The sequence below is a fragment of the Lycium barbarum genome, chromosome 4 (assembly GCF_019175385.1).
Source record: "Lycium barbarum isolate Lr01 chromosome 4, ASM1917538v2, whole genome shotgun sequence".
Lineage (NCBI taxonomy): Eukaryota > Viridiplantae > Streptophyta > Magnoliopsida > Solanales > Solanaceae > Lycium > Lycium barbarum.
Window position 1 is genome coordinate 45,955,235 of NC_083340.1, and position 13,620 is coordinate 45,968,854.

The window sequence follows — 13,620 nt, forward strand, 5'->3', positions numbered from 1 at the left end:
TTGTATGCACTTAATCTCTAATGCACTTTCTAATATTTTCCAATAGTTAGAAAGTATTTCTTTTCATGATTTTCCCAAATGCAGAAAAGTTGTAAATAAGATCTGTCACGACCCAACCCCGTAGGCCGTGACTAGTGCCCGATCTGGGCACCCGAACCCATCTATCAAATATTATCTCAAATTCTATCAACTCATTCTAGTATATGGCGGAAGCCGACAAGACTTTATTTCAAATTTAGGTAATTTCCAGAAAATTTCGGCAGAGTTTCCTTTGTTTTACGGACTATCCAATATACCCTGCACGCAGAAAATACCAACAAAAGCCACACAGGGCTAACCAAGCAATATATAAACATATGCGGACCGGCCGCCTCGGCGTATAGGATCGCCCAAACAACATATGCGGACCGGCCGCCTCGGCGTATAGGATCGCCCAAACGACATGTACATACATCCATACAAAAAGACCCTAACCCACAAACATGTCCACAGACCTCTAAACAGACCGACAGAATCATATGACGGGACAAGGCCCCGCCGTACCCATGAACGAATATATACAAATGCACTAATAAATATATATATATATACCAAAAGTATAAGCTCCGGAAAGAGAGAAGCACTCCGAATAGCAGAAAGGGTGTCCTAAACAGGTGGATCACCAGGCTGTGCGTCTGTACCTGCGGGCATGAAACGCAGCCCCCGGAGAAGGGGGTCAGTACGAAATATGTACTGAGTATGCAAAGCAGAAGGTACAGAAATAAATCTGAATAATAATCGAATCAGATATATAGAAAATAATACATATCAAAATGTTTATTTCCAAAGTATAAATTATGCATAGGGCACTGGAAAATGTGGTCGCCCGCCTGTCGATAGCGCCACAACACAGCATAACACCAGAAAGTTTCAAATCTCCGAATCCCCGTCACACATCACAACACAGCATAACGCCAAACACAGCATAACGCCAAACATAAGTGGAACCCGGCCCTCGAGCAAGGAGCACGGTGAACCATAAACACAGCATAACACCGGAATATATCAAAAAGCGCACGACAACAGAACCGGCCCGGGAACCGGCGAACGATATCATAGTAGGCACGAGCGGAGTAGTGAGGAATCATATGCATAAAATCATTATTATAAATCCGAAGGATAAGTAAAATAGTCATATTTGAAATCGGAATAATAATTATCACTTTTTGATTCAAAGTTGTCGAATTTACATAAAGGGCGTCGCGGAACCCACGGACGAGTATAGACCCGAATTGAGTCCGCCTATGAAAAACATACCCATTATACATCAAGCAAACTCCTATAAAATTTATTGGAGCGATCCGAGCCTCTATGCGAAAAATATGGCATTCAGAGATTACAAAATTCCTTAAAGCGAACATTTTCTATGCGAATTTCGGAAAGCGATTACTTCAAATACATCATGGTTCATATTTCATAAAAACATACATAAGAGTGCCAAAGAATATATATATATGGATCATAACATGCTCGGATCTCGAATTTGGAATTCCCTTAAAGCTCTAATCTAGCCTATGTGAAACTAAGGCATGCCAAAAGAAGGAAGGTTGCTTTACATACCTCAAACGCTCTCCAATATGATCCAACTCAAGCTAAGTCCAAACTATGATTCGGGCTGCCCAAGGTCTACAAACAAGCCATAAAATGCCAAACATTAGCTAAAGACTTTTTGGGCATTAAATTCCAATTTCGCCCTTAATTCTACAGAAATCCGGGCAGCATTTCCCCTGTAAATAGGCTACCCCGAGAATTTAACTCGCTCAAAATCAACAACAACAACCACAATAACCAACCTAGTAACATTGACAACCAATCCGAAAAGCAAAATAATAATGGTAGCTCTCTTTTACGCCATTTGACAACTTCCCAATTATTCAATTCCATGGCTTACTTTAAAGCCACAATACCGTTCGTACATTTGATTATTAATCCAAACCCATACTAACAACATTCAAGGGCATTCTAAGCAATTCATACCACATTTCCAACAACCCGAATTTTTTTTTCCAAGCTGGCCGAAAACAGCCCCAACCGAGACAGCCCTTTAAAAAAAAAAAATTTCTTCATTTCCAAATCATGGTTTGTATCCTCAAATTACATTCTAACAATGCTATCTCATCAATATACCAATTACAATAAATATACAATAACCTCCAAAAACAGTCCGCACATTAACAACATCATTTTGAGTCAACAAACATTCATTTCCAACATAAGATTCATAGCGACGGCGATTAAAACATTAAGCGACGTTCATTCATTCATCGTCATATAATGTGACTCATTTCAATCAACACTATATATACACATATATGGATGATTCTCAATTGTTCTTCACCTTACAATGATCCCAATCAACTAACTAAACATTAATTCATAATTTCAATCACAACACAACACCCATCACACGACCCACTCCCAATCATACTATATTTCATGATTTCCAACCACTATAAGATACTACAACATGAATATAACCTTCATAACACAAAAACATAATGAATGCTTACCTTCCTTCTTCACTTCCTTCAATAGTTAGGGTTTGCAATTGGGCACAACTAGTGGTTGGATGACCCAAACAACTCTTCCACGTTACTTAGGGACTTCTAAATAGTTGATTTATACCAAGGAAATAATTTTGGGGTGGCTTGATTTGGATTTGGTTTTTCTTGGTTTGTAGCCGAGAGGGGTGTTGAAGGTGGTCTTCAACTCCTTGATTTTTATTTTTTCTAAGTCTTGCAATGGGGAAAAGATGACTACTTGGTCATACTTTAGGCTCATATAGTTGTTGTCCAAGTGTCCTTGGCCCACACATGGAGTGGACCAATTAAAATTGGCCACACAATGTGTGGGACCAATTCCCATTTACATGGCCACCAAGGAATTTTTTTTTTTTTTTTTTTTTTTGCACAACATTTTAATTCCAATTTTATGAATTGTAGTCCCAATTTTCCCTAAGTGTTCAATGCCATCAATTTCATACATGACTTATATCTCAAATTAAAATCAAATGGTCAAAAGTCCCGACTTCAAATCCCGGAAAAATCTTGGCCTTAAATTATCATAATTAATCCGGGTTGTCCCAATGTATAAAAATACGGGACGTAACATCCTCCCCCCCTTAAGAACATTCGTCCTCGAATGTTGGATTAGTTCTACGGATCTTACTCAAATTCGGGGGAGTTGCTTTTATAGCCATCACATACAAATCATTCATAAATCAACATGGTCAGACAAAGAATTTGAATTACCTGAAGGTACTGGGAATAAGTGAGGATACTTTTCCTTCATCGGCTCCTCAACCTCCCAGGTAATTTCTTCGCGGTTATTATTCTGCCACAGCACTTTAACCGAAGCCACATCTTTATTCCGCAACTTTCTCACCTGACGATCTAATATGACTATAGGCTGCTCCTCGTAAGATAGCTCCTCTGTGACCTGTATCTCATCTGAAGGAAAAATTCTGGAAGGGTCACCAATACATTTACGAAGCATAGAAACATGGAATACCGGGTGAACCGCTCCCAAGTCAGCTGACAAATCCAATTCGTAGGCCACCTTGCCTATTTTGCGAATAATCAGATAAGGCCCAATATATCTGGGACTGAGCTTTCCTTTCTTGCCAAATCGCATAACACCTTTCATCGGTGACACTTTCAGGAACACCCAATCGCCAATCTGAAACTCTAACGGTCGACGTCGCTTATCGGCATAAGATTTCTGTCGGCTCTGGGCTGCCAACAATCTTTCTCGAATAAGTTTCACCTTATCCACGGCCTGCTGGACCACATCTGGGCCAATCAACTCAGTCTCCCCAACATCAAACCAACCGATCGGTGATCTACACTTCCTGCCATACAAAGCCTCATATGGTGCCATCTGAATACTGGAGTGGTAGCTGTTATTATACGCAAACTCAACAAGCGGTAAATGGTCGTCCCAGCTACCCCTGAAATCAATAACACAGGCACGCAACATATCTTCCAATGTCTGAATAGTGCGCTCGGCCTGTCCGTCGGACTGGGGATGGAAGGTTGTACTCAGGCTCACCTGGGTCCCCAATCCCTCCTGAAACGATCTCCAGAACTTAGCTGTAAACTGGGCACCTCTATCGGAAATAACAGACACAGGAACTCCATGAAGTCGTACAATCTCCCTGACATAAAGCCTGGCATAATCCTCAGCTGAATAGGTGGTCCGAACCGGAAGAAAATGGGCTGATTTCGTCAGCCGATCAACAATAACCCAAATAGAATCATACCTCCGTGGAGTGCGAGGTAGACCTGTAATAAAGTCCATATTAATGATCTCCCACTTCCACGTCGGTATCTCCATCTCCTGCAATAGCCCACCGGGCTTCTGGTGCTCAATCTTAACCTGCTGACAATTTGGACACTGAGCAACGAACTCTGCTATATCTCTTTTCATATCGTCCCACCAATATAGGCATCTGATATCATGGTACATCTTCGTCGACCCTGGGTGAACAGAATATCGGGCGTAATGTGCCTCGCCCATAACCTGTAGCCGCAACCCTGCAACGTCAGGTACACACAATCTGCCTCTGTGAAATAACACTCCATCAGGTGAAATCTCAAACGGAGTCTTCTCCTGTGCCAGAGCTGCGTCTCTGTACTGTGCCAGAATAGGATCCTCATACTGATGCCGCTTAATATCTTCTGTAATAGAGGACTCAGCAATACCTCGAACAGAAACCCCAACATCTCCAGAATCAGCCAAGCGAACTCCAAGACTAGCCAACTGATGAATATCGCGAACCATTTCTTTACTCTCTGATGGCACGTCTGCTAGGCTGCCCATATACTTGCGGCTGAGTGCATCCGCCACAACATTAGCTTTCCCAGGATGGTAGAGAATATCAACATCATAATCTTTTAACAACTCTAACCACCTCCGCTGTCGCAAGTTCAGCTCCTTTTGCCTAAAGATGTACTGAAGGCTCTTATGATCTGTATAAATATCAACGTGAACCCCATATAAATAATGTCTCCACATCTTCAAAGCATGAATGACCGCGGCCAGCTCCAAATCGTGAGTAGGATAATTCTTTTCATGTTTTCTGAGCTGCCGGGAAGCATAAGCTATCACCCTGCCGTGCTGCATCAACACACATCCCAAACCAATACCAGAGGCATCACAATAAATCACATACCCATCTGGACCCTCGGGAAGAGTCAGGACTGGAGCCGTAGTCAACTTCTCTTTCAGCAACTGGAAGCTACGCTCGCAAGCATCTGACCACTGAAACTTAGCTCCCTTCTGAGTCAGCCTTGTCAAAGGCGCTGAAATGGAAGCAAATTTCTCCACGAATCTCCGATAATAACCAGCCAATCCCAGAAAGCTACGCACCTCTGTCGGCGTCGTAGGTCTAGGCCAATTCTTTACGGCCTCGATCTTCTAGGTATCCACCCGGACGCCATCAGCCCCAATAATATGTCCCAGAAATGCCACTGAAGATAACCAGAATTCACACTTAGAAAATTTAGCATATAATTCCTGGTGCCGAAGTGTGCCAAGTACCGTCCTCAAATGGTCCGCATGCTCTGCCTCTGACCGAGAATAAACCAGAATATCATCGATAAATACGATCACAAACATATCCAAGAACGGTCTGAATACCCGATTCATCAGGTTCATAAATACTGCTGGGGCATTTGTCAGCCCAAAAGACATAACTCTGAACTCATAGTGCCCATATCGGGTCCTGAATGCTGTCTTGGGAATATCAGCCTCTCGTACCCGTACCTGATGGTAACCCGATCGCAGGTCTATCTTCGAGAAGTACCTGGCACCCTGCAGCTGATCAAACAAATCATCAATCCTGGGGAGGGGATATTTATTCTTGATGGTTACCTTATTCAACTGCCGATAATCAATGCACATCCGCAGCGAGCCGTCTTTCTTCCTCACAAATAATACCGGAGCTCCCCAGGGTGACGCACTAGGCCGAATGAAACCCTTCTCCAATAAATCTCTCAGCTGCTCTTTCAATTCTTTCAATTCTGCAGGTGTCATTCTGTACGGAGGAATAGAGATAGGCTGAGTGTCTGGCAACAGATCAATAGCAAACTCTATCTCCCGTTCGGGAGGAAGACCCGGAAGCTCATCTGGGAATACATCTACAAATTCATTAACCACTGGGACTGACTGAAGAGTCGGTGCCTCTGCCTCTAAATCATGAACACGGACTAGATGATAAATATACCCCTTTCTGATCATTTTCTCAGCCTTGAGGTATGAAATAAACTTACCCCTCGGCGATACTGTATTACCTGCCCACTCTATAACTGGCTCCCCTGGGAATTGGAATTGGACTATCTTCTTTTGACAATCAACATTAGCATAGCAAGAAGCTAGCCAATCCATACCCATAATCACGTCAAACTCGATCATATCTAACTCCACCAAATCCGCCTTAGTGCAGCGGCCACAGATAATCACGGAACAATCTCTATAAATCTGACTGGCTATAACAGAGTCCCCTACTGGTGTAGCTACCTCAAAAGGCTCTATCGGTTCGGATTCTATCCCAATTTTATCAGCAACGAGTGGAGATATAAATGATAATGTAGAACCAGGATCAATCAATGCATACACATCACGAGAGAAAACCAGTAATATACCTGTGACGACATTAGGCGAAGCCTCCTGGTCCTGTCTGCTGGCTAAGGCATAAATGCGGTTCGAAGGACCGCTAGAACCCGAAGCTCCGCCACAACCCCTGCCGCGGCCTGCTGGTGCTGGAGTACCTCGCCCCGCAGGGCGCATCGCCACCGAGGCTGAAGATGAACCACCGGCTGACCCGGTTGACTGAGCTGAACTGCCTGTACCACCTCTAGCCGGACAGTCTCTCATCTGATGGCCCTGACGGCCGCAAACAAAGCATGCACCCGTAGCTCGGAAACACTCTCCCAGGTGCTGTCTCCCACAGTAGGAACACAAAGGTCTGGGTGGCCTCATCTGACTGCTGGAACCTCTGTCCAACTGTGAACCTGAAGCCCTGGAGCTCGGGCCTGCCCCTGAATATCCGGCACCCTCGGATCTCCTGCCGGTAAACTGTGGGGGTGTACCCCGTGATGACTGAGAAGGATATCTGCTCTGCTGCTGCTGCTGAGGCTGTCTGCCTCGGAAATCTCCAGAATAGCCTGCGGATCTGGCCCTCTTGGGCGGCCTCCTGTCCCGATCTCTGTTGGAATAATCATCTCTATGTCGGTCCTCCATACGCAGAGCATAAGCCTGTAATCGGGCAATATCCATGTCTGTCTGCAATGCCACCGCCATACAGCCATCAATCAAGTAGCGGTCTAACCCCATCACGTATCTGTGCATCCGATCGGCCATATCTGCTACTATGGCAGGTGCGTACCGGGCCAGAGAATCAAACTCCATATTATACTCACGAACACTCCGACCCCTCTGCTGCAGATGTAAAAATCGGTCAACCCGCGCCCGCCGTAACTCTGGGGGCAAAAAGTGGCGGGTAAAAGCAGCCACGAACTCGTCCCAAGTAGCTGGGGAAGCACTCTCACCCCTAGATAGCTCCCAGGACTCATACCAGTGAGCAGCGACATCCCGTAGTCTATGCGAAGCCAACTCAACAGACTCAGTCTCTGAAGCCCTGACTAAATCTAGTGAGCGCCGCATCCCCCGAATAAAGTCATGGGGGTCCTCGTCGGGCTTAGACCCGTAAAACTCTGGAGGGCCACATAATAGAAACTCTCGAACCCTCAGGCTGTCACGCCTATCGTCATCATCATCATCTCTCCGCCCGCGTCTGCGAGCCTGTCCCGCTACCAGAGTGGTCAATAACTACACAGCCTCTCTCAGTGTCCTGTCCTCCGCCCCTGGCTGAGGAGCTGGAGGCGCGGGAGCTGAAGCCCCTGGAGCTAATGGTGAAGCTGCTCCAGACTCCTCTGACGATGAAGACGTAGCAGAGTCGGCTGGCCGGGACGTAATATCACGCATCATCTGAGCAAGGGTCCGAGTACCCTTCTGAGCCCGGCTGGTCTCTCCTACTACGCCCTTTTTCTTCTGGGCGGCCGTCGCCTTTTTCGGAGGCATCACTGAAAGAAAAACAACAACAGATCAAAACAGAATCATCCTAATAGCACAGTTCTATCGCACGATCTAAGATCAGAAGAAAAGACAACATCCTAAATGTCTTGTAGCCTCCTGTTTATAGATGTGGTGCACAACACACCGATAAACAAGACTCTACTAGACACGATCTGTGGACACTCCGAGGACAAACCGCTCTGATACCACTTTTGTCACGACCCAACCCCGTAGGCCGTGACTAGTGCCCGATCTGGGCACCCGAACCCATCTATCAAATATTATCTCAAATTCTATCAACTCATTCTAGTATATGGCGGAAGCCGACAAGACTTTATTTCAAATTTAGGTAATTTCCAGAAAATTTCGGCAGAGTTTCCTTTGTTTTACGGACTATCCAATATACCCTGCACGCAGAAAATACCAACAAAAGCCACACAGGGCTAACCAAGCAATATATAAACATATGCGGACCGGCCGCCTCGGCGTATAGGATCGCCCAAACAACATATGCGGACCGGCCGCCTCGGCGTATAGGATCGCCCAAACGACATGTACATACATCCATACAAAAAGACCCTAACCCACAAACATGTCCACAGACCTCTAAACAGACCGACAGAATCATATGACGGGACAAGGCCCCGCCGTACCCATGAACGAATATATACAAATGCACTAATAAATATATATATATATACCAAAAGTATAAGCTCCGGAAAGAGAGAAGCACTCCGAATAGCAGAAAGGGTGTCCTAAACAGGTGGATCACCAGGCTGTGCGTCTGTACCTGCGGGCATGAAACGCAGCCCCCGGAGAAGGGGGTCAGTACGAAATATGTACTGAGTATGCAAAGCAGAAGGTACAGAAATAAATCTGAATAATAATCGAATCAGATATATAGAAAATAATACATATCAAAATGTTTATTTCCAAAGTATAAATTATGCATAGGGCACTGGAAAATGTGGTCGCCCGCCTGTCGATAGCGCCACAACACAGCATAACACCAGAAAGTTTCAAATCTCCGAATCCCCGTCACACATCACAACACAGCATAACGCCAAACACAGCATAACGCCAAACATAAGTGGAACCCGGCCCTCGAGCAAGGAGCACGGTGAACCATAAACACAGCATAACACCGGAATATATCAAAAAGCGCACGACAACAGAACCGGCCCGGGAACCGGCGAACGATATCATAGTAGGCACGAGCGGAGTAGTGAGGAATCATATGCATAAAATCATTATTATAAATCCGAAGGATAAGTAAAATAGTCATATTTGAAATCGGAATAATAATTATCACTTTTTGATTCAAAGTTGTCGAATTTACATAAAGGGCGTCGCGGAACCCACGGACGAGTATAGACCCGAATTGAGTCCGCCTATGAAAAACATACCCATTATACATCAAGCAAACTCCTATAAAATTTATTGGAGCGATCCGAGCCTCTATGCGAAAAATATGGCATTCAGAGATTACAAAATTCCTTAAAGCGAACATTTTCTATGCGAATTTCGGAAAGCGATTACTTCAAATACATCATGGTTCATATTTCATAAAAACATACATAAGAGTGCCAAAGAATATATATATATGGATCATAACATGCTCGGATCTCGAATTTGGAATTCCCTTAAAGCTCTAATCTAGCCTATGTGAAACTAAGGCATGCCAAAAGAAGGAAGGTTGCTTTACATACCTCAAACGCTCTCCAATATGATCCAACTCAAGCTAAGTCCAAACTATGATTCGGGCTGCCCAAGGTCTACAAACAAGCCATAAAATGCCAAACATTAGCTAAAGACTTTTTGGGCATTAAATTCCAATTTCGCCCTTAATTCTACAGAAATCCGGGCAGCATTTCCCCTGTAAATAGGCTACCCCGAGAATTTAACTCGCTCAAAATCAACAACAACAACCACAATAACCAACCTAGTAACATTGACAACCAATCCGAAAAGCAAAATAATAATGGTAGCTCTCTTTTACGCCATTTGACAACTTCCCAATTATTCAATTCCATGGCTTACTTTAAAGCCACAATACCGTTCGTACATTTGATTATTAATCCAAACCCATACTAACAACATTCAAGGGCATTCTAAGCAATTCATACCACATTTCCAACAACCCGAATTTTTTTTTCCAAGCTGGCCGAAAACAGCCCCAACCGAGACAGCCCTTTAAAAAAAAAAAATTTCTTCATTTCCAAATCATGGTTTGTATCCTCAAATTACATTCTAACAATGCTATCTCATCAATATACCAATTACAATAAATATACAATAACCTCCAAAAACAGTCCGCACATTAACAACATCATTTTGAGTCAACAAACATTCATTTCCAACATAAGATTCATAGCGACGGCGATTAAAACATTAAGCGACGTTCATTCATTCATCGTCATATAATGTGACTCATTTCAATCAACACTATATATACACATATATGGATGATTCTCAATTGTTCTTCACCTTACAATGATCCCAATCAACTAACTAAACATTAATTCATAATTTCAATCACAACACAACACCCATCACACGACCCACTCCCAATCATACTATATTTCATGATTTCCAACCACTATAAGATACTACAACATGAATATAACCTTCATAACACAAAAACATAATGAATGCTTACCTTCCTTCTTCACTTCCTTCAATAGTTAGGGTTTGCAATTGGGCACAACTAGTGGTTGGATGACCCAAACAACTCTTCCACGTTACTTAGGGACTTCTAAATAGTTGATTTATACCAAGGAAATAATTTTGGGGTGGCTTGATTTGGATTTGGTTTTTCTTGGTTTGTAGCCGAGAGGGGTGTTGAAGGTGGTCTTCAACTCCTTGATTTTTATTTTTTCTAAGTCTTGCAATGGGGAAAAGATGACTACTTGGTCATACTTTAGGCTCATATAGTTGTTGTCCAAGTGTCCTTGGCCCACACATGGAGTGGACCAATTAAAATTGGCCACACAATGTGTGGGACCAATTCCCATTTACATGGCCACCAAGGAATTTTTTTTTTTTTTTTTTTTTTTTGCACAACATTTTAATTCCAATTTTATGAATTGTAGTCCCAATTTTCCCTAAGTGTTCAATGCCATCAATTTCATACATGACTTATATCTCAAATTAAAATCAAATGGTCAAAAGTCCCGACTTCAAATCCCGGAAAAATCTTGGCCTTAAATTATCATAATTAATCCGGGTTGTCCCAATGTATAAAAATACGGGACGTAACATCGATTAAATATGCCAAGTAGAACTCATCTTATCCCTAAGCGAGTTCATTAAACGAGGGTTAGCGCCCCGAGTCCTTGTTATATTATTTCAAATCACACCCTAGTTCATCTTTCCAAATAAACTAGGGTTTGTGCATGAGCAAGTGTTTGCAACCACTAACGAACAATGAATGCGAGAAATAATAAAACACATCACAACCCATTATATATGTATATATATATACAATGTTAGACACCCATTACATAACACCCATAATTTGGGTCCACAACTTTGATTAAAGAAAATACTCACACATTATGGTCTCAAAAGTAGTAAGCAATAAATGAGACATAAAGCTTACAAAGTGTGATAAAGATGATGAAAAATGGAATCTTGTTGTCTTCACTAAGCTCCAAAAGGGGAGTATTCAATGCTCGCCCACCAATGGAACTTTGTTCACGTGGTTAAAAATAAAAATTGGCTGCCAAAAAAAACCTAAAATGTTCTTTAAATAGGCTCCAAAAAACGCACAACAGCGACTGGCAAAATTTCCCCCGATAGCAAGATCGACGGACCGTCGATCGTTCGACGATCTGTCGATTTCTCCGTCCTTTGTATCTTCAACAATGTGTTCCATTCGACGGTGCCGTCGACCAGTTCGACGCTCCGTCGAGTATTCCGTCTTTCTCTCTTCTTGATGATAGATCCTGATTGACGACACAAACGTTCGTCGATGTCTCCGTCCTTTGTCTTCTTCAACTTTGTCATCACTGGAAAATCGAGCTTATCGACGCTTCGAAGGACGGTCCGTCAGTTGATCGACGGAACGTCGATTCTTCATTTCTGGCCAATTTTTCCTTTGTTCTTTGCTTTTTGCTTTTGGGCCATTGTTTTCCTAAAACACAACAAAACATATTAACGAGAACCAGACTTACTTGAAAACAACCAAAATTCATAGTAAAAAGGCGTCGAATGTGCCACAAATCTGCGGCACATCACTGAACATAAGATAGGCTACCCATGGATTTGCGGCTAAGGGCATCAGTTACTACGTTCGTCTTCTGTCACGACCCAACCAGAGGGCCATAACGGGCACTCGGAACTACCCTACAGAGCACCTATTATCATACTCTAATAATTACATCTAGGTGGGTCACATGGCTAACTCATAATTATCATGAACCAAATGACACAAGTACCATCGAACTTAGGCACATCTATATAAACATCATTAACTATGCCCATATATACAAGTCGACAAGGCCATCAAAATGATATATAAAGTGGGAACCAATAAGGCTATGGGATATCTAACTATACAAATCTGTCTACGAGCCTCTACAAAGAGTATGAAACATCATAAAGACGGGATAGGACCCCACAATGCCCATATATGTACATAAAATAATAGTACCAACTGTTGTAGCTCCGGATCAAATGGAGCTCTTCTAGGCAATCTATGATGAAGTAGTCTAAGGATCGAGTCCCTCTCCCTGTCCACATGCGGGCATGAACGCAGCGTCCATAAACAAAAGGATGTCAGTACGAATAATGTACTGAGTATGTAAGGAATAAGTAATAATATGATAAAAACATGAAGGATAACATAAGATGGAAGAACCATTTATACCTCTTGAGACACTCATCATATTTAATTAACCTTTCACATATATACATGTACATATAATGATACCATACCCGACCATGTAGGTTCGGTGTTATCTGTACCCCGCCGTAACAAGGCTCGGTGTTATCCGTACCCAACTACAGTGGTGTGCGCGCAATAGATATCATACTCGGTCGTATAGGCTCGGTGTCACAAAATAGCTATATACATATATAACGTACATGAGTATCCAAAGGAAACATCACGACATCTATCGGGGTGACATAAAGTCGGTAACCCCCGATTTCTATTGTGGAATCACTATCATTATCATCATCACAGTTAAGAACTTTTGTCAATCATAAATCATGAGCTCCTAGCATTTTCTAGGAATAGAAAGTTATGATTATCATAGATGGAGTTACGATGAGGAAATCATGCCTTTAGAAAGAAAGGTTTAGCCTTACATACCTTTAGGAATCCTTATTTACTTAACGTTCTCCTCCAACGTCCGTAAAATCTACATTAAAAAGGATTCATGCTAAGGTTAAGTCTCGATAACACCCTTAAGTTCAAACTAGAGTAATTGACAAGCTAACGAAATTTGGGCAGGACTCCCCCTATTTCATCGACTTTCACCATACTACCCCTCTGCTCCC

General features: G+C 42.8%; 2 long non-coding RNA genes across 2 annotated transcripts; both read right to left on the reverse strand.

The window, feature by feature from the left end:
* Positions 1-286: 286 nt before the first annotated feature.
* Positions 287-3,279, reverse strand: LOC132638413 (uncharacterized). Its single transcript, XR_009581718.1, has 3 exons — positions 2,550-3,279; positions 1,600-1,665; positions 287-680 (listed from the first exon to the last, which is right to left on the reverse strand). It is a non-coding gene; the product is annotated as an uncharacterized LOC132638413 (long non-coding RNA).
* Positions 3,280-8,289: 5,010 nt separating this feature from the next.
* On the reverse strand, positions 8,290-11,343 carry LOC132638414 (uncharacterized). Its single transcript, XR_009581719.1, has 3 exons — positions 10,775-11,343; positions 9,825-9,890; positions 8,290-8,905 (listed from the first exon to the last, which is right to left on the reverse strand). It is a non-coding gene; the product is annotated as an uncharacterized LOC132638414 (long non-coding RNA).
* Between the last annotated feature and the right edge of the window lie 2,277 nt (positions 11,344-13,620).